At 39.1% G+C, this 20,959-nt stretch overlaps 1 non-coding gene across 1 annotated transcript; it reads left to right on the forward strand.

Annotated features, from left to right (window-relative positions):
• Positions 1–17,758: 17,758 nt before the first annotated feature.
• On the forward strand, positions 17,759–17,865 carry LOC126031681 (U6 spliceosomal RNA). Its single transcript, XR_007503513.1, has one exon. It is a non-coding gene; the product is annotated as a U6 spliceosomal RNA (small nuclear RNA).
• The last annotated feature ends 3,094 nt before the right edge of the window (positions 17,866–20,959 follow it).

The following is a 20,959-nucleotide window of genomic DNA, read 5'->3' on the forward strand; positions in this document are numbered from 1 at the left end:
CCTCCTCTAGAAGCAAACACCGATAGATACACTAACTGAAAAATGACAAAGTTGATGAAAATAATTTTACTTTTTTTTGGTAGAATAATGCAGAAGAATAAAAAAATCACAGATTACACATAATAGTTTTATAGAAGTCTAACAACAGAGAACAAAACAAAAAATGCAAATATATGTTTGACTTTATGGAAAGTGTAGAACTGTGATGTTTGTTCTAAGGCTCTTTTCATTTGAATACTCTGCAGCTGTTAGAAAAAATGAAGTCACAAAATTTGCCTATACATGGATGAACATGGAGGCTATTATGCTGAGTGAAATGAGTCAGAGGAAGAGGGATAGACATAGAATAGTTTCACTCATCTGTGGAATTTAAGAAAAATAAGATAAAGAATGGGAATAATATCCAGAGACAATAGAGAAGTGGGCTGGAAGGACCAACCCTGATAGGAAACTGTGGTACAGCTACACAACGGAATACTATGTAGCTGTTAGGAAAAATGAAGTCATGATATTTGCCTATAAAAGGATGGGCATGGAGTATTATACTGAGTGAAATGAATTAGAGATAGTGGGGTAGACATGTCATAGCCTCACTTATATGTGGTCTATAAGAAAAATAAAAGACAGTATGGCAATAATATCCAGAGACAATAGAGACGTGGACAAGAAGGATCAGTCCATAATATGAAGCTTGCCATAAAGAGTGGTAAGTGCAGTTGGAGAAATAACTGCATTTACAACTACCACGACAATGATAGTGAGAGAGAAATCGAGTGCCTGTCCCAAAGACAGACAGTGTTTGGGGGAGGAGAGTGGTGGGGTACATTGGTGATGGGAAAGTTACACTGGTGAAGGGGTGTGTGTACTAAAACCCATGAACGTTATGAACGTTTTTTGTAACCACAGTGCTTAAATAAATAATTTTTTTTGATTTTTTTTAAATTTATTTAAACACCTTAATTACATACATGATTGTGTTTGGGTTTCAGTCATGTAAAGAACACCACCCAGCACCAGTGCAACATTCCCATCACCAATGTCCCAAGTCTCCCTCCTCCCCATCCGACCCCAGCCTGTACTCTAGACAGGCTCTCCATTTTCCTCATACATTCTCGTCATTAGGACAGTTCAAAATGTAGTTATTTCCCTAACTAAACTCATCACTCTTTGTGGTGAGCTTCCTGAGGTGAGCTGGAACTTCCAGCTCTTTTCTCTTTTGTGTCTGAAAATTATTATTACAAGGGTGTCTTTCATTTTTCTTAAAACCCATAGATGAGTGAGACCATTCTGCGTTTTTCTCTCTCTCTGACTTATTTCACTCAGCATAATAGATTCCGTGTACATCCATGTATAGGAAAATTTCATGACTTCATCTCTCCTGACAGCTGCATAATATTCCATTGTGTATATGTACCACAGTTTCTTTAGCCATTCGTCTGTTGAAGGGCATCTTGGTTGTTTCCAGAGTCTTGCTATGGTAAATAGTGCTGCAATGAATATAGGTGTAAGGAAGGGGTTTTTGTATTGTATTTTTGTGTTCCTAGGGTATATTCCTAGGAGTGGTATAGCTGGATCGTATGGGAGCTCGATCTCCAATTTTTGGAGGAATCTCCATATCGCTTTCCATAAAGGTTGAACGAGACGGCATTCCCACCAGCAGTGCATAAGAGTTCCTTTCTCTCCACATCCCCGCCAACACTGTTTATTCTCATTCTTTGTGATGTGTGCCATTCTCTGTGGTGTGAGGTGGTACCTCATCGTTGTTTTGATTTGCATCTCCCTGATGATTAGTGATGTGGAGCATTTTTTCATGTGTCTTTTGGCCATGTGTATTTCTTCTTTGTCAAAGTGTCTGTTCATTTCTTCTCCCCATTTTTTGATGGGGTTAGATGTTTTTTTCTTGTAAAGTTCTGTCAGTGCCTTGTATATTTTGGAGATAAGCCCCTTATCTGATGGGTATTGGGTGTTAAATAAATAATTTAATAAAAAAGGAGAGCTTATACAAAACCAAGAAGCCATTGTATTCTACTATCAATGCTATTAAAGAGTAATTCAGAAAGTTTGCCTATGAAAAAAACTCACTACTTATCACTCAGCAAATAGTTTCTTCATGTGATTACCCAGAGTGCAATTAGATATTCTGAGATCACTGTCTCATGTACAGTTGTTAAGACATGTTTGAGATGGTAAGACAAGGGTAATATTCCTTTAAGCATATGCCTACCATTTAATTTTTAATCTTTGTATCTAAATTTCTACATCATTGCATTATTTTCAAGTCAATCAATATTTATCACTTACATCACAACCTCTAAACAGTCAAGTTTCTTTTCAGTATAATATGAAAATGTAAGTCATTGCTCTTGTACATGTATATTTGTGTCTATTTAAAATATAAGTCCATAGTAAAAAACAGAAATGTACACATGATATTTGCCACAATATGCCAACATATTTAGCTTATTTTTGATACTTACCCCAGAAGCTATGCTTTTATTTCACATTTTTTTCTCTTGGAAAATTATAATCAATAGTACAAAAAAAAACTTAGATGGGGCTGGAGTGATAGCACAGCGGGTAGGGTGTTTGCCTTTTGCATGTGACTGACCTGGGTTTGATCCCCAGTATCCCACATGGTCCCCTGAGCCTGCTAGAAGTGATTTCTGAGTACAGAGCCAGGAGAAACCCCAAAGCATCACCAGTGTGGCCCCAAACCACACACAATTCTAGAAAATGATTGAACATTTTCTTGAACTATGTACAAATGGACACATTTGATATTTACCATACATTTGATGTGAATCTTTTTTTTTTTTTTTTTTTGGTTTTTGGGTCACACCCGGCAATGCTCAGGGGTTACTCCTGGCTCTACATTCAGAAATCGCTCCTGGCTGGCTCGGGGGACCATATAGGACGCTGGGATTCAAACCATCGTCCTTCTGAATGTAAGGCAAACACCTTACCTCCATGCTATCTCTCCGGCCCCTGATGTGAATCTTTTAACTTACCAAGCTGTACATTAAAAACATGAACACGTACATTAAAACATGTGAAGTTTGTAGTATGCTATGAAATAAGTACTTGATTCTTATGTGTTCAAATTGATCATATAGTGGTTGACAAAGAAGAGCATCATGGCCTCACAACATCCTGGGTTTAATTTTTTTTGGTGACCATACCCACTAATGCACAGGGGTTATTCCAAGCTCTTCACTGATGAATTACTTCTGGAGAGGCTTATGGGACTGTAGAGGGTGCTAGGGACTGAACCTGGGTTGACTGTGTGTAGGCAAGTGGCCACCTTCCTGTGCACTCCCTCCGGCTCTCATTATGGATGTGTCTTAAATACTATATAGAGCTGCATGCACAGTTGAGGATGGAATCATGAGGCTCTCAGTAGAGCTCATGACAACACCCAACACACACCCCTATTCTGGAGTGAAGAGTTACAGTAAACATTTGAGTGACCTTTCCCAGGAATAGTTAACTGATGCCACAATCACAGTGAATAGAACAGAAGAAGCATCTGAAATAAAATTCTGAGTTTTTTGGCATTGGTTCTTAGATTTGATGTCAACAATTGATGTTAATTAGTACTGTACTTAAAAATTCCTTGGGGAAATTGGTGGTGGGCAAAGGGATAGATGTTGGCACATTGTCTAGCTGTTTCTCATCAACTTTTATATCTATATATCATTAAATAAAAAATTAAAAAGCATAGAAAAATATTTTTTTTTTTTTTTTTGGTTTTTGGGTCACACCCTGTGACGCTCAGGGGTTACTCCTGGCTATGCACTCAGAAGTTGCTCCTGGCTTCTTGGGGGACCATATGGGACGCCGGGGGATCGAACCGCGGTCCGTCCTAGGCTAGCGCAGGCAAGGCAGGCACCTTACCTCCAGCGCCACCGCCCGGCCCCATAGAAAAATATTTTAATAAATCCTAAAGACAAAGTAATTTTGTACCCTAACAAGAATAAGTCAGATTGGGGCTGGAGAGATAGCATGGAGGTAAGGCATTTGCCTTGCATGCATAAGGACAGTGGTTCGAATCCTGGTATCCCATATGGTCCCCCAAACCTTCCAGGAGCGATTTCTGAGCTCATAGCCAGGAGTAAGCCCTGAGCGCTGCTGAGTGTGACCCAAAAAATTTGAAAAAAAAAAAAAGAAAAAGTCAAATTAAAAATAAGTGAAATAATACAAACACTTGGTCACAATAATTGTATATTTGAAATTTTCTAAATGATTAACTAGTATTTAAAAAGAACCAAATCCAAAGCCAACGACAACAGAATTGAAACCCAATCTGCAACAAGCTAGACACAGAGGGAACCACTTATACTAGCAGCCCGGGGGTCAAAGAAGGGAGATATGGGATGCATGCTGGGAACAGGGCTGGAGAGAGGACAACACTGGTGGTGGGAATGTCCCTCATTCAATGTCACTATGTACTTAAAATATTACTGTGAAAGATTTGTAATTTACTTTGGTCAAAATAAAAATTATTTAATTAAAAACAAGTTCCTTGGAATTCATTGTCAGAAGAGGTACATGATTGAAAAGGTAACTTGGGTAGTTTGATTCTTCTCGCAGGTCAGAAACCCAGAATTTCTCTTGATTTGCCTTGGAGCATAAAGGTTGTGAATCCTGACAAACTGGTCTATAACCTTGGCCAATGAGGGTCGCAGATAGTCAGACAAATGAACAAAAACGTAAGGAGATAAACAACAGGGAAAGTGTCCAAGCTTTGCTTGGGTAGGGATCAGTGGTCTTTCAGACAAAACATTTATCCAATACTCTATAGCTTCTCTGCCTGGGTTTCCAACACATGAGTCATTGTTGACAGAGACATTAAGGACAGTGAAGGGGCCGGAGCAGTGGTGCAAGCGGTAAGGTGTCTGCCTTGCCCGAGCTAGACTAGGATAGACCACAGTTCGGTCACCTGGTGTCCCATATGGTTCCCCTAAATCAGGAGCAATTTCTCAGTGCATAGCCAGGAGTCCCTGAGCTTCACAGGGAGTGGCCCAAAAAAGAAAAAAAAATAAAAAGGACAGTTAATAAGCACATCAACATTAACAGGTGCATGAAGATCAGAGGCTGGAATATTCTATGTAGTCAACTATCAGGCAGTCTTTTTTTTAATATTTTTATTTTGAATTATGAGAACAAAAGATGCAAAGAAAGAGGACAAAGTAAAGTTACAGTGGAAGGACAATCACCCATAACATAATTCTCAGAAGAAGTCCCCTTGCTGATAACTTTGAACTTTCAGCCAAAGAACGTTAAGATAAATAAAACAGGATCCATGTGCAATTACTTTGTCCCTCAAGTCCCCAGATTGTAGCACATTATAATATTTCTTAACAGCACACAAGGCAATCTAAAGCCATAAAACTTACATAACTCCTTAAACATTAGAGGCATAGTATTTTTTACATTTCCATGTACATGCATATTAGCTTAAGTTAACCTCACATTTTAAGTGGGTGTGTTTTAAGGATTAGAGTCAAAGGAGCACAGTAAAAACAGTGTTAGAGTGGCAGTTGTTGTTTGCATAGGCCCACCAAAATATGAGAGGCATGGAAAGGAATAACCTTGGCCTAAATACAAAGAGATCCTACCCCTGAAGTTTCCTGGCATAAGACCAGCTCTAGGTTTCAGGCAAGTTATCGTCCGATCCAAGACATTGTCCATAGTGCCAACACACTTTTCACACAGTCTCTGTTGTTGGTATCATGTTTCTGTATTAAAGATTCTGGAATCTGCATATCCTAGATTGAAGTCATGATGTGGAGTGTCTTCTCATTTCACCTCACCATGAAAGGGCAATGCAGGAAGCCCTGTCCTGTAAGCAGGTTGTTGTTGTTAAGTCTTCTCAATGTTAAGGGAAGTCTCTTTTGAGCAGGACGATGTCTGAGCAGTGGTAGGGTCTTCTGTGGTAGAGGATTGCTTCCAGGTGATGTTATAGACAAACCTCACAATTAAGGGGCAATACAGCAAGCCCTGTCGAGTAAGCAGGTCATTGTTCTTGTTAAGTCTTCTCAGTGTTAAGGGAAGTCTCTTTTGAGTAGATCGATGTCAGAGCAGCTGTAGGGTATTCCCTGGTAGAGGAATGCCTCCAGTTGATGTTATATACAACCTTGGATGTTTTGTAAATGTCTTCTGTAGATCAGGGGTGAATGGAGAATGCCCATTCTTCTGAGGCCTGTGCCAGGTCTTTATGTCAATGTTCAGGGTGTAAGGTCTCATTGCACTACAAGATTTGTGTGTTCCCATCTCTATTAGATAAGGACTTATTGGTATGTATAGTATTTTCCCATTTTAGTGTGCCTAAGCAAACAAGAAATAAAGCCACGTGGTGCTATCAGATATATGGGGCGTAAGAACATTTCCAACAATACCCATGACTTGGTTCAAACATAAGCATTAAACTGAGGGATTCTTTCACACCAAATTCCATATTGAGCAGTTCACAAAGAGAAGATAAAAAACATGGTGGGGGGGATCATCACTGTATAAGAAAACATTCAGCAAAAGTTTATAGCCATCAAAGAAAACACACATATAATGTTGAAAAGATATAAGTGTTCTTTTTATGCCTTTTAAAATAGTTGGGTGGGTGTTAACTCCAGGGCACCACTTTGGTCTGTGACTTAGGACTCTACAGTACTTAAGTTAGAAAGGGTAAATGAGGAGTAATGATGATAGGAGTTAAGGAAGTTAAAGAGAAATATGATCTTATGAAGGGGTATGCAAAAGGGCAGACTACAAAATGGACATTCTGCATATATAAAAACATAATTCAATGATAGTGAGTACTATTAATGTTTCTGTGCACGCGGGGGCGATAGCCCCCACATGATTTTGAAAATATAGACTGGACAGAGATTACCAGTGACTTCAAGAAACTGGGAGGCCAGAAGTTCAGAGCCCCACCCAGACCCTCCCTAAGGAGCTGAATAGATAATGGGGCAAAGCCTAGGGTACCTTCAAGCTCCACCAAGGGGCCCAACTCACCGGCTTGCCCAGGCATGTGGCCCAGGGAAGCCCTATCAGGCAGTCTTTTTTTTTTTTTTTTTTTTTTGGTTTTTGGGCCACACCCGGTGACGCTCAGGGGTTACTCCTGGCTATGTGCTCAGAAGTTGCTCCTGACTTGGGGGACCATATGGGACACTGGGGGATCGAACTGCGGTCCGTCCAAGGCTAGCGCAGGCAAGGCAGGCACCTTACCTTTAGCGCCACCGCCCGGCCCCTATCAGGCAGTCTTAAGGCATAAAGTCATGACAATTTCTTGATCTTTTTTTTTTTTTTTTTTTTTGGTTTTTGGGCCACACCCGGTAACGCTCAGGGGTTACTCCTGGCTATGCGCTCAGAAGTTGCTCCTGGCTTGAGGGACCATATGGGACACCGGGGGATCGAACCGCGGTCCGTCCAAGGCTAGCGCAGGCAAGGCAGGCACCTTACCTTTAGCGCCACCGCCCGGCCCCCAATTTCTTGATCTTATATTGTCATCTACATATAAAAGACCCTAAACTATATATTTTTTTTGTTTCTGAGTCACATCAGTGGCACTCAAAGGTTACTCCTGAATCTGTACTCAGAAATTATTTCTGGCAGGAATCTGGAACAACCCAGATGCCCAACAACAGATGAGTGGGTAAAGAAACTGTGGTACAAAAGCTTCTAGAAACAATAGACTCATATAGCAAGGTGGCAGGCTACAAAATTAATACACAGAAATCAATGGCCTTTTTATACACCAATAATGATAGGTAAGAGATGGACGTCAAGAAGGCAATCCTATTCACATTAGTGCCACACAAACTCAAATATCTTGGAGTCAACTTGACGAAAGACATGAAGGACCTATACAAAGAAAACTATAAAGCCCTCCTCCAAGAAATAATAGAGGACACATGGAAATAGAAACACATACCCTGCTCATGGATTGGCAGGATTAACATCATTAAAATGGCAACACTCCCCAAAGCATTATACAGATTTAATGCAATCCCTCTAAAGACACCCATGACATTCTTCAAAGAAGTGGATCAAACACTTATGAAGTTCATTTGGAACAATAAACACCCTCGAATAGCTAAAGAACTTCTAGGGAAAAGGAATATGGGAGGAATTACTTCCCCCAACTTTAAACTACAAAGCAATAGTTATCAAAACAGCATGGTATTGGAATAAAGACATACCCTTAGATCAGTGGAATAGTCTTGAGTACTCAGAGAATGCTCCCCAGACATACAAACATCTAATATTTGACAAAGGGGCAAGAAATCCTAAGTGGAACAGGGAAAAACTCTTCAACAAGTGGTGTTGACAGAACTGGTTAGCCACTTGCAAAAAAGCGAACATAGACCCCCAGTTAACATCATGTACAAAGGTAAAATCCAAATGGATTAAAGACCTTGATATCAGACCTGATACCATAAGGTATATAGAACAACACGTCGGTAAAACACTCCATGACATTGAGACTAAAGGCATTTTCAAGGAGGAAACTGCACTTTCCAAAGTGATAAAAAGAAGAGAATAACAGACAGGAATACATTAAGCTGAGAAGCTTCTACACCTCAAAAGAAATAGTGCCCAGTATACAAGAGACACCCACCATGTGGGAGAAACTATTCACCCAATATCCATTAGATAAGGGGCTAATATCCAAAATATACAGGGCACTGACAGAACTTTACAAGAAAAAAACATCTAATCTCATCAAAATGTGGGGAGAAGAAATGGACAGACACTTTGATAAAAAAGAAATACAAATGACCAAAAGCCACATGAAAAAATGCTCCTCATCACTAATCATCAGGGAGATGCAAATCAAAACAACGATGAGATACCATCTCACACCACAGAGATTGGCACACATCACAAAGAATGAGAACAATCAGTACAGGTGGGGATGTGGAGAGAAAGGAACTCTTATCCACTGCTGGTGGGAATGCCGTGTAGTCCAATCTTTATGGAAAGCAATATGGAGATTCCTCCAAAAAACTGAAAATTGAGCTCCCATTCGACCCAGCTATATCACTCCTAGGGATATACCCTAGGAACACAAGAATACAATACAAAAATACCTTCCTCACACCTATATTTATTGCAGCATTATTCACAGTAGCCAGGCCCTGGAAACAACCAAGATGCCCTTCAACAGATGAATGGCTAAAGAAACTGTGGTACATATACACAATGGAATATTATGCAGCCATCAGGAGAGATGAAATCATTAAATTTTCCTATACATGGATGTACATGGAATCTATTATGCTGAGTGAAATAAGTCAGAGGGAGAGAGAGACACACAGAATAGTCTCACTCATCTATGGGTTTTTAGAAAAATAAAAGTCATTTTTGCAACAATCCTCAGAGACGAAGAGAAAGGGCTGGAACTTCCAGCTCACTTCATGAAGTTCAGCACAAAGAGTGGTGAGTGCAATTATAAAAAATAACTACATTGAGAACTACCATAACCATGTGAATGAATGAGGGAACTGGAAAGCTTTTCTAGAGTACAGGTGGGGTGGGGTGGGATGGAGGGAGATTTGGGACATTGGTGATGGGAATGTTGCACTGGTGAAGGGGGGTGTTTTTTACATGACTGAAACCTAATCACAATCATATTTGTAATCAAGATGTTTAAATAAAGTTATTATATATAAGAAAGAAACTGGTACATATATACAATGGAATACTATACAGTTATAAGAAAATGAAGTCATGAAAATTTCCTATACATGGATACACATATAAACTATTATGCTGAGTGAAATAAGTCAGAGGGAGAGATTACAGAGTAATCTTATTCAATTGTGGGATTTAAGTAAAATAAAAGTCAGTATGGTAATAATACCCAGGGACAATAGAGATGAGGACTGGAAGGACCGACCCAGTATATGAAGCTTACCACCAAGAGTGGTGAGTGCAGTTAGAGAAATAACTACATTAACAACTATCATGACAATGGTAGTGAGTGAGAAAAATAGAATGCCTGACTCTAATACAGGCAGGAGATGGGGAGAAGGGAGATGGGGTGTCATTGGTGGTGGGAAGGTTGCATTGGTGAAGGGGGTGTTCTTTTTTATATAACTGAAATCCAACCACAAACATATTTGTAATCATGGTGCTTAATATATTATTAAAAAATAAAATCCCGGGCCTGGAGAGATAGCACAGCGGCGTTTGCCTTGCAAGCAGCCGATCCAAGACCAAAGGTGGTTGGTTCGAATCCCGGTGTCCCATATGGTCCCCCGTGCCTGCCAGGAGCTATTTCTGAGCAGACAGCCAGGAGTAACCCCTGAGCACCACTGGGTGTGGCCCAAAAACCAAAACCAAACAAACAAAAAAAAACAAAAAAAAAGAAAAGAAAAAAATCCCATTAATAATAACAAAAAATAAAATAAACAAAATTCCATTCACAGTCTAGCTAATATGTTCAGACCTCATCGCTCCAGTCTCTAGGGCTTCTAGCCTGAGCCCAGCAAAAGGGAAAAACTACATAATTTCTTGCCCCATATACATAGAACTCATATCAACTATTTTCTCCAACCATATTGCACTCAAAATATAAGTGAATTACAAACAGAAACGAAGAAATAATTTTAATATCTGAAAATTAACCAGTGGGTCAGAGATGAAATCAAAGAGGAAATCAAAACACTATGAGGTACCCCCTCACACCACAGAGATTGGCACACATCACAAAGAATGAGAACAAACATTCTTATCCACTGCTTGTGGGAATGCCATCTAGTTCAAGCTTTTTGGAAAGCGATATGGAGATTCCTCTAAAAACTGGAAATCGAGCTCCCATATGATCCAGCTATACCACTTCTAGGAATATACCCTAGGAACACAAAAATACAATACAATTGTACTATTTACCATAGCAAGATTCTGGAAACAACTAAGATGCCCTTCAACAGATGAATGGCTAAAGAAACTGTGGTACATATACACAATGGAATATTATGCAGCTGTCAGGAGAGATGAAGTCATGAAATTTTCCTATACATGGATGTACATGGAATCTATTATGCTGAATGAAATAAGTCAGAGAGAGAGAGAAAAAAAACACATAATGGTCTCACTCATCTATGGGTTTTAAGAAAAATAAAAGACATTCTTGCAATAATAACTTTCAGACACAAAAGAGAGAAGGGCTGGAAGTTACAGCTCACCTCATGAAGCTCACCACAAACAGGGATAAGCTTAGTTAGAGAAATAACTACATTTTGAATTCTCCTAATAATGAGAATGTATGAGGGAAATAGAAAGCCTGTCTAGAGTACAGGCGGGGGTTGGGTGGGGAGGAGGGAGATTTGGGACATTGGTGATGGGAATGTTGCACTGGTGATGGGTGGTGTTCTTTACATGACTGAAACCCAAACACAATCATGTATGTAATCAAGGTGTTTAAATAAAATATATATAAAAAAGGCTTAATGGAAATAAAATAAAAAAAAGAGACAAATTATTAGAATTTGTGGGACACAGAAAAAGCAGTATTAAAGAAAAAAATTATAGCGTTGCAAGCATTCACCAAGAAAGAAGAAAAAGCCTACATAAATAACAACACAGCTTAAGAAATTGGAAAAGGATTAACAAAATGAGCCAAAAAAAATGCAGGCAGAGGAAATAATAAGACTCAGAGGAGAATTCAATGAACTGGACACCCAAAAACTATGCAAAATGTCAACGAAAGCAAGAGTTGATACTTTGAAAAAAGTAAACAAGATCGACACACCACTAGCAAGACTCATAAAGAAAGTGAGAGAGAAACAATAATCAGAGATGAAAAGGGAGAGATCACTACAAATACTACAGAAATTCGAAGTGTAATCAGAGACTACTTGGAGAATATCTATGCCACAAAACAAGAGAACCTGGAAGAAATGTATATATATATATAATATATATAAATGTATATATACATATATGTATATACATTTACAGAAATGTATATACATATATAAATATATATAATATATAAATATATATGTACATAAATAATATATATACACATAAATATATTGGTTTTTGGGTCACATCCAGCAGCACTCAGGGGCCACACTTGGCTCTATGCTCAGAAATCACTTTGGTAGGCTCAGGGGACCATCGTCCTTCTGCATGCAAGACAAACACCCTACCTCCATGCTATCACTCCTGCCCCAGAAATGGATTATTTTTGGACCTTCCAAGGTTGAACCAAGTTTATCTGGAATACCTAAACAGATCTATTGAGGAAATTGAAATGTTAATATAGAGGTTTCGTAAAAATGAAAGTCCAGGCCCAGATGGATTCACTGGTGAATTTTTTCAAAACTACTGCCAATTCTTTTTAAGCTCTTTTAGAAAACGGAAAAAATATAAACACTACCAAAGGCAGACAGAGATGCCATTAAAATTATAGACCAATAATATTGATAAGCACAGATGCAAAGATCTTCAACAAAATACTAGTAAATAGACTCCAACAACTCATTAAGAATTTTATACGCGGGGCTGGAGAGATAGCATGGAGGTAAAGCATTTGCCTTTCATGCAAGAGGTCATCGGTTCGAATCCCGGCGTCCCATATGGTCCCCTGTGCCTGCCAGGAGCAATTTCTGAGCATGGAGCCAGGAGTAACCCCTGAGCACTGCCGGGTGTGACCCAAAAACCACAAAAAAAAAAAAAAAAAAAAAAAAAAAAAAAGAATTTTATACGCTATGACCAAGTAGGATTTATTTCAGAGATGTAAGGATGGTTTAACATATGCAAGTCAATCAATATAATAAACCATATTAATAAAAAGAAAATAAAAATCAAATGATTATGTTAAAAAATGCAGAGAAAGATTTCAAGAAGGTCTGTGTAACACATGTTCATGATAAAAACACTTAACAAGATGGAAATTGAAGGAACTTTCCTCAGTGTTGTCAAAGACATTTATTTTTTTTTATTTATTTATTTTTTTTGGTTTTTTGGGTCACACCCGGCGGTGCTCAGGGGTTACTCCTGGCTGTCTGCTCAGAAATAGCTCCTGGCAGGCTCAGAGGACCATATGGGACACCGGGATTCGAACCAACCACCTTTGGTCCTGGATCGGCTGCTTGCAAGGCAAACACCGCTGTGCTATCTCTCCGGGCCCCAAAGACATTTATTAATGAAGAAAAACTAACAGTCTTTCTTCTAAGATCTGGCACAAGACAAGGTTGTCCCCTCTCATCACTTCTACTCAAAATAATGCTGTAAGTACTTGCCAAAGCATTTAGGCAAGAAAAAGAAATCAAGGACATCCGGATAGGAAAGGAAGAAGCCATGCTCTCAGTTTGTGGATAAAGATACTGTATCTAGAAAATCTGAAAGAGTTTACGAAAAAGCTTTTTAAAAATAAAGAAGTTATTTATTTAATTTTTTATTTAAACATTGTGGTTACAAGCTTGTTCATATTACAGTTTTTCCACAGATAAAGTTGTTCATGATTGAGTTACAGTCATACAATGTACAATAATCTTCACCAGTGTGTATTTCCTGCCACCAATGTCAACAGTTTCCCTCTCACCCTCCATTATGCCCTTTTCCCTCCTACTCACCACCCCCCACCTGAACTGACAAAAAAAATTTTTTTTTTTTTTGTTTTTGGGTCACACCCAGCAGCTCTCAGAGGTTACTTACTCCTGGCTCTATGCTCAGAAATCGCCCCTGGCAGGCACAGGAGACCATATGGGATGCCGGGATTCGAACCACCGTCCTTCTGCATGAAAGGCAAATGCCTTATCTCCATGCTATCTCTCCTGCCCCACCCTGACAAATCTTTTTTTTTAAATATCTATTTTATTAAACACCTTGATTACATACATGGTTGTGTTTGGGTTTCAGTCACCACCCATCACCAGTGCAACATTCCCATCACCAATGTCCCAAATCTCCTTCCTCCCTACCCAACCTCCGCCTGTACTCTAGACAGGCTTTCTATTTCCCTCATACATTCTCATTGTTAGGATAGTTCAAAATGTAGTTATTTCTCTAACTAAACTCATCTCTGTTTGTGGTGAGCTTCATGAGGTGAGCTGTAACTTTCAGCCCTCCTCTCTTTTGTGTCTGAAAGTTATTATTGCAAGAATGTCTTTTATTTTTCTTAAAACCCATAAATGAGTGAGACCATTCTGCGTTTTTCTTTTTCTTTTTTTTTTTTTGGTTTTTGGGCCACACCCAGTAACGCTCAGGAGTTACTCCTGGCTATGCGCTCAGAAGTTGCTCCTGGCTTGGGGGACCATATGGGACACTGGGGGATCGAACCGAGGTCCGTCCAAGGCTAGCGCAGGCAAGGCAGGCACCTTACCTTTAGCGCCACCGCCCGGCCCCGCGTTTTTCCATGTACATCCATGTATAGGAAAATTTCATGACAAAGCTTAACAAGAAAAAAATCTAGCCTCATTAAAAAATGAAGAGAAGAAATGAACAATCATTTATTCAAAGAAAAAATACACATGGACAAAAGGTACATGAAAAGATGCTATACATTCCTAATCATCAGGGAGATGAAAATAAAAGCAATAATGAAATATCATGTCTCTACACCACAGAGACTGGTACACATCAAAAGAACAAGAACAATCAGTGCTGATGCAAATGTGGAGAGAAAGAGACTTTTATTCACTGTTGATAGGAATATGGACTGGTCCAAGCTTTTTGGAAAACAATATGGATATTTCTCAAAAACTGGAAACTGAGCTTCCATAAGATCCAGCAATATAACTCCTAGGAATAGACCCTAGGAATCCTAAAACACCACACAGAAAAATCTTTTGCATCTCTGTTTATTACAGCACTACTTACAATAGCCATAATCTGAAAACAATCCAAATGATTATTTTATTATTTTTGGTTTTTGGGCCACACCTGGCAGTGCTCAGGAGTTACTCCTGGCTCTGCACTCAGAAATCACTCCTGATAGGCTCAGGGGATCATATGGTATGCTGGGATTAGAACCACCGTTCGTCCTGGATCAGCTGCATGCAAGGCAAACACACTACTATCTCTCTGGATCTGACTATTTTATTCTTTTAATAATAATTACTTTATTGAAACAGTTAATTATCAACCTATCAATATAACCTCATCACTGCAATGTACAGTTGTAAATGATAAAAATGTATGAATAGCATGGTGTACACTTTAAACTTTTGTTTATCTTTTTTTTTTTTTTTTTTTTTTTTTTTTTTTGTTTTTGGGCCACACCCGTTTGACGCTCAGGGGTTACTCCTGGCTATGTGCTCAGAAATCGCCCCTGGCTTGGGGGGACCATATGGGACACCGGGGGATCGAACCACGGTCCTTCCTTGGCTAGCGCTTGCAAGGCAGACACCTTACCTCCAGCGCCACCTACCCGGCCCCAACTTTTGTTTATCTTATTTATTGATTCCTGTAATTCAACTGTCACATTCACTTAGTATATTCATTAAAATGTGTTTTGGGGTTGGAGAGATAGAAGGTGCTTGTCTTGCACACAACCAACCTGGATTTTGATCCCTGGAATCACATAAAATCTCTTGAACCTTTACAGAAGTGATCCCTGAGCACAAACTGAGGAGTCAGATCTGAGCACTATTGGCATGATTCAAAACCAGAACCAGTATGTTTTTTTTTTTTTTAAATTTGGTTTTGGGCCACACCAGGTGATGCTCAGAGGTTACTTTTGGCTATGCGCTCAGAAACCACTTCTGACTTGGGGGACCATATGGGACACTGGGGATTGAACCGTACCCTGTCCTAGGTCAGCACATTCAAGACAAAAGTCCTACCGCTAGCACCACCACTCTAGCCCTAAAACCAGTATGTTTCTTTCCCCAATAATTTTTATTGTGACCAAAGTGAATTACAAATCTTTTACAGTAATATTTTAATTACATAGTGAATACATTGAATCAGGGGAATTCCCACCACCAGTGTTGTCCTCCCTCCACTTCTCTTCCAGCATGCATTTCATATTCACTTCCTGTGCCCCTGGGCTGCTAGTATAAGTGGTCCCCTCTGTGTCTAGCTTGTTGTAGATTGAATATTGATTCTGTTGTTGTTGGCTTTAGATGTGGTGTTTAAGTCTGATAATTTTTTTATTTCTACTCAATATTCATATGACTATTTGGTCTTGGTAACATTCATTCCCCCCCTCAATTTATGAGGCAGAACAAGATGATTCAGGTTATGTGGTTTGAAAAGAAAAGAAAAAAAATAAAAAAAAAGAAAAGAAAAAGAAAAAGGAAAAAGAAAAGAAAGGAAAGAAAAAACAAAAACAAACAAACAAAAACAAATAATCCCTCGGAATCAAGCAAACAAAGAAACAAGAAAACGAAGGAGTCCACCTAAATGTTATAAATATCAATTTAAAAGAAGAAAGGGAAAAAAGAAGAAAAACATGACAAAAATAAAAAAAGAAACAAAACTACAATGATGACAACAAAAGAATCAAACAAACAAACAAACCAAAATCCCAAAACCAGCAACTACAAAAATGCAAAAACAAAAACAAAAACAAAAAAGAAACAAAACTACAATGATGACAACAAAAGAATCAAACAAACAAACAAACAAACCAAAATCCCAAAACCAGCAACTACAAAAATGCACCACGGCAATAAAGACAACTACCAAATCAGCACAAAATAGAGAAAAAAAGAAAAAGAAAAAAAATAGTGCTTTTTTTTTGCATAAACACAGTAAATATTAGAACCAGTATTTTTTTTAAACAAACATGTAACTTATTTATTTTTTAACTTTATTTATTTATTTTTTGGGGGGGCTCAGGAGTTATTCCTGGCTCTGTGCTCAGAAATTGCCCCTGGCAGGCTGGGGGACTATATGGGATGCCAGGAATTGAACTGGGTCTCTCCTGGGTCAGCTGCATGCAACGTCAACTCCCTACCACTGTGCTATCTCTCCTGCCCAAACATTTAACTTAGAGACAAGTATTTCTAACCTATTTGCCAATAATTAATGAAGGTTTCCTTGGAGGCTGAGTTGAAAAGCAGAGCCCCAGTGAAGATAATAAAAATCAATAAATAGTAATAAACACACACAAATTAAAGGGCTGAAAATATGGTGTAAGATAAAAACCCACAAAGTTGTGATATCGCTCTAGGCACTGTATTTCTAAACCCTGGTGGATGGGTCTGAAGAAGCAGGGTAGTGGCAAAGAAATAATAATCCAAAAAAAAAAAAAAAGACAAAAAAAGAGAAGATAAAAAAAAAAACAAAACAAAGGAAAAAAAAAGAAATAATAATCCAAATCAGTCATGAGAGATCCAGGGAATCAATCTGCGCCTGGTGGTATCTCTGAGCCAACATCCAGACCTTCTCTTTTTTATTTTATTTTATTTTATTTTATTTTATTTTATTTTATTTTATTTTTTCTCTTTCTTTATTAAACAATTCCCATCACCAGAAGGGGGGAGGTTGATTAATCACATGTTCTTTTACAAATCAAAAGAGAGATTTAAGAAAAATAGGTAGATGGGGGAAAATCTTTATTTAGGGCTAATAGCTGGGTGACATCCTACAATTCCACCCTTTTGGTTTAAAACAAAACAAAACAAAAAAAGAGAGAAATGTTACAAGGTTTTGTTCTACTTCTCTCTGTCAGAGGCAGGAACCCTGGATCAGAACATATAAAAGTGGTTGTTATTTTGCATAGGCACAGTAAAAGTTGGCTGTAATTGTGTTAAAGTTTAAATTGTATACATCATTCTCAAAACAATCAGCTTTTGTACTCACGTCGGCAGCACATATACTAAAATTGGAACGATACAGAGAAGATTAGCATGGCCCCTGTGCAAGAATGACAGGCAAATTCGTGAAGCATTCCATATTTAAACAAAAAAAATCAGCTTTTTTCATATTTTTGTCATATATCTCACAATTTTTTATAGATGTCTCTGAACATAAAAATGAGAACCTTTCTGCAGATACACATAATTTAAAAATTCTTAAACATTTTTACACTGAGCATGAGTATAGAAGATTAGAATTCCTTTTCATAAACTTCTGTAAATAAAATCACAAGAACATTTGTGCATATATATACAGATGAAAATAAGTTTGCTAATACCCTCTTTTAATTAGTCTTGTAATCATAACTTGAGTAATAATAATAACAACTATATAGTCTATAGTATCCAAATTGCTTTTCCATCAACTTCTGTGGACAAAGACATTAGAACCTTTTTGCAGAGTAATTTTAAGAATAAGTTGCTACATAATAGACACAACCAAACATCACAGCTATTGAGAAGCATTCATTTGAATGGCTGAGAACTATTACAAATCAAACAACACTATGCATTTCCCCAGAACGGTGCAAACTAATATTTAACCACTAAAGTTGTATACAAATTTTTCTGTTTGCAGTGGGATGTAGAACAAAAGAGTAGCTTATTAAAATCTATACAGGTAGAACACACAGTTTAAGCAACAACATAGTGACTGAAGTGAACAGGATCAATAGTTTAACCTAGAAGAAAGTTGCAGGAGGTTCTGAAAGCAGTTGGGTTTCTTTGGCCTGGATTCTTCATCTTCTCTATCTTCTTCTGTGGTAGGCTATTGAGGTCATATGGTATGGAAAGGCATTTGGTTTCTGGGCTGAAATCTGGGCGGAAGCACCAGATCATCTCCCTGCTGTTGGTCCCCCTAAAATGGAGCTTTCTCTTTGGCTTCTACTCCATAAGTGACTTCAATAAGCTGTTGTAGGTTGTGGGGCCAAGGTCATTGCACAAATCACCTTTGATAGAAGAAAGGTGGTGGGCCTTGTCCTCTGGGATGCTGCTCAGAGTCTTCAACTCTCTCCCTTTCACTGCTTGCTTCTATCCCACCTGAGGGGGGTCTCTGCCACATTCAGAACAGGGGCCATGTGCACCAATGTTCTGGTGACAGGTACTGCATACTCAGTCCATTTCAAGCAGGTTGTCATAATGATTATCCACAAGAAGGCCAGGACATCTTCCTTGGGTCCCTGGGTTGCTGTTCGAGGGCCAGTTGTAAAATAAAAATCCATAAATTGTGAGATCACCCCAGGCACCATATTTCTAAGCTCTGGTAGATGGTTCTGAAGAAGCAGGTTAGCAGCAAAGAAATAATAAGCCAAACCAGTCAGAGAGAGCCAGGGAGCCAATCTGCGCCTGGTGGTATCTATGAGCCCAAATCCAGAACTTTCCTTTCTATTTTTTGGGGGGTCACACCCGGCAGCACTCAGGGGTTCCTCCTGGCTCTACGCTCATAAATTGCTCCTGGCAGGCTTGGGGGACCACATGGGATGCCGGGATTCGAACCACTGTCCTTCTGCATGCAAGGAAAATGCCCTACCTGCATGCTATCTCTCCAGCCCCCAGAACTTCTCTTTCTTTATTAAACCAATTCCCATCACCAGGAGGGGGAAGATTGAGAGTAATCCAGGTGGGCTTCTACAAATCAAAAGAGAGATTTAAGGAAAAGAGAAAGATGGGGGAACACATCTGTTTGGGCCTAATAGCTGGGTGTCATCCTACAGATGGTATAGCAGGTAGGGTGCTTGCCTTGCATGTGGTAGACTGATGTTTAATCTCCAGCATCCCATATGATCCTCTGAGCTTGCTAGGAGTAATTCCTGAGTTCAGAACCAGGGATAATGCCTGAGCACTGCCAGGTGTGGCCCCCAAACAAACAAAAACCAACTTTTCCCAAATACACACACAAATTATATAAACATTACTCAGGAAGTGAAAGTAAGATATTATATACAGGGTCCAGGAAGGTGGTGCTAGAGGTAAGGTGTCTGCCTTGCAAGCGCTAGCATAGGACCGACCGCAGTTCGATCCCCCGGCGTCCCATATGGTTCCCCCAAGCCAGGAGTGATTTCTGAGTGCATAGCCAGGAGTAACCCCTGAGCATAAAATGGGTGTGGCCCAAAAACAAAAAAAAAAGATATTATATGCAAAGAAACGGATGACCTGCACAAAAGGGATAAACTATTTTAAGATAGTTTTAAATGATAAAGTAGTATTTATACTTTGATCACATAGTATAATTTTTCATATTATCATGGTATAACTCACAACAATTGTTTTTAGTTTTTGGGTCACTCTGACATTGATTAGGGTTTAACCTAAGCTCTTTGTTCATTAATAACTCCTGGTGCTGCTTAGGGGACCATATGGAATGCTGATGATCAAGCCTCGGTTGGCTGTATGCAAGGCAAGCACCTTTCCCACAGAACTATCACTTCTTTTTTTTTTTTGGTTTTTGGGCCACACCCAGTGACGCTCAGGGGTTACTCCTGGCTATGTGCTCAGAAGTTGCTCCTGGCTTGGGGGACCATATGGGACACCGGGGGATCGAACCGCAGTCCGTCCAAGGTTAGCGCAGGCAAGGCAGGCACCTTACCTTTAGCGCCACCGCCCGGCCCCAGAACTATCACTTCAATCCCATATAATAATTCTTTACTTTTTTGTTTGCTACAGTTGGAGGAGTTCAGGAGTTGCTCCTAGCTCTGTCCTCAGAAGTTCCTCATGGCAGGCTTGGAGACCATATAGAATGCTGGGGATTGAACCCAGGTCAACCTTATGCAAGGCAAATGCCCTACTTGCTGTGCTATTGCTCTGTACCCTCATGATAATTCTTTTTTTGTTTTTGTTTTTGGGCCACACATGGCAGTGCTCAGGGATTACTCCTGGCTCTGTGCTCAGCTATTGCTCTTGGCAGGCTCAGGGGACCATATGGAATGCTGGGTTTTGAACCACCATCTGTCCTGAATCTGCTGCATGCAAGGCAAACACCCTATCTCCATGCTATCTCTCTGGTCCCTATAAATTTTCTAAATTGACATGTAACATAATTTTTTTTATAATTATCTTTATTTAAACACCATGATTACAAACATTATTATAGTTGTATGATTACAGTCATGTAAAGAACACCCCCCTTCACCAGTGTAACA

Source organism: Suncus etruscus, chromosome 15 (assembly GCF_024139225.1).
Source record: "Suncus etruscus isolate mSunEtr1 chromosome 15, mSunEtr1.pri.cur, whole genome shotgun sequence".
In the NCBI taxonomy this organism is placed as follows: domain Eukaryota; kingdom Metazoa; phylum Chordata; class Mammalia; order Eulipotyphla; family Soricidae; genus Suncus; species Suncus etruscus.